The sequence below is a fragment of the Bufo gargarizans genome, chromosome 1 (assembly GCF_014858855.1).
Source record: "Bufo gargarizans isolate SCDJY-AF-19 chromosome 1, ASM1485885v1, whole genome shotgun sequence".
Lineage (NCBI taxonomy): Eukaryota > Metazoa > Chordata > Amphibia > Anura > Bufonidae > Bufo > Bufo gargarizans.
Window position 1 is genome coordinate 172106637 of NC_058080.1, and position 1802 is coordinate 172108438.

General features: G+C 38.7%; 1 long non-coding RNA gene across 1 annotated transcript; it reads left to right on the forward strand.

Moving 5' to 3' along the window:
• The first annotated feature begins 307 nt into the window (after positions 1-307).
• Positions 308-1338, forward strand: LOC122941602. The gene is made up of 2 exons (XR_006390470.1): positions 308-443; positions 1124-1338. It is a non-coding gene; the product is annotated as an uncharacterized LOC122941602 (long non-coding RNA).
• Positions 1339-1802: the final 464 nt, after the last annotated feature.

Sequence of the window (1802 nt, forward strand, 5' to 3'; positions counted from 1 at the left end):
TGTCCATGACGTCAGGACCATGTGACCAGGTAGTAATTATGTGATTCCCTCCCTCCCACCTCCTCCTTCCTTCTCCCTATAACTTAATCATGGTAATATAAATATATATTCTTCTATGAGATGATCTTGTGATTATATTTCTATTTTATAAATTGACCTATGAGCTGATATGAAGATAATTGAGAGGTGTGTTGAGTTATAGATAATTAGCTTTAGCTGTATACAGGACCTGGGAGTATTTCAGCTATGGTTGAAAGACCTGGGAGATGGTCACATGTCCATGACATCAGGACCATGTGACCAGGTAGCGATTATGTGATTGGCTGACACATGTGCTGTGTGATTGCCACCCGGAAGTGCTGGAATCAGGTCGCATTTAATGACCAGGGAGCACTGAAGGAGGCTGTCTCACAACATGAACACCCCTGGTACAGATGATCATGGTTAGTGATAATTAATCCCTCCTTTAGCCTTTATATGCTCAAATTTGTCTTATTGTGTTTGTACCTCCTGACGAAGCCTACGTGGTGAAACACGTGTTGAGGTTGAAGCAGTGGGGGAACCGTGTCACCATTTTTCAGCAGCAACATGGGTAGGTAACATGGTATCTGGATTAGGGTGGGACTAGTGGCTTGCAGTTATTGTTATATGCCATCTTTATGAGTAGCATTGCACCGTCCAATTATACCCTACAGCATCCATTGTTTGGACGCTGTGAATAAGAGCTAGGTAGTTGTTCAATACTAGGGAATAGCAATTGCACCCGCAACTACTCCAATATTCACAGTTTCTGTCAATTGGCTGTTACCTGCTGTATATGGTCACATTATCCCCCATTGTGATTCTCCATATTGTAGAGCCCTTTTGTGGCTCAGTCTCCATGTTCTGTCCCTTTTGAGTCTCACCTGTTATTATCATGTGATTTATATTGAATAAAATTAGATTTTTTACCTTGTTATAATCCTTGCTCTTTTTTTTTTGTACAAGTTGTAATAGGTTGGGGAGTGAGGTTTGTTTTTTGGGTTATTGTAGGCTCTAAATACTTAACTACATACTACACAAAATTCAACAAATGACTCTTATTGTTAATTGATATATTTTATTTTTTGTGTTTGCATAACAGTAATCAAGAAAATTGCAACTAAAATTGCTAAAATGAAAAAGAGGCATCGGAAAACGATCATGGAATGCCGAGCCACAATCAGAAAATCCCAGAAGTTGCTTCAGGAATTCCATGACCAATATAGAGAGGACCTGAAGGAACTTGCAGACTTGCAGGAACAACTGCAAAACTTGCCTTAAACTTTTTTTTTATTAAAAAAGTTTTCTTCAGTTAAATTGATTCCATACTTATTTTTCTTTAAGGTTATGTTTTTGTCTAATTTTAACTGCAGACTTATCAGTAAAGGAGCCTTTAGTCCACGTTCAAAGTCAGCAGGGTTCGGACAGACAACAGCAGTAGGTACATCTTAACAGTGTAGTATAAGGCCTACACATAAATATGTTTTTTCATGACAGCAGCAGCAGGTAGTGTTTGTATTATGAGGCATATACATAACAAATCAACTTGATCAAGACAGCAGCAGGTAGAGCTAATGTATTCTGAGGGCTACAAGTCACCTTTAAATGTACAGCAGCAGCAGCAGGTATTTATAGTGTTGTATTATGAGGTATATGCATAACAAATCAACTTGATCAGGACTGCAGCAGCAGGTAGAGCTAACGTTATATTCTGAGGCATACAAGTCAGCTTCATCTGGACAGCAGCAGTAGGTAAAGTTAACATTTTAGGTTGATTAGTA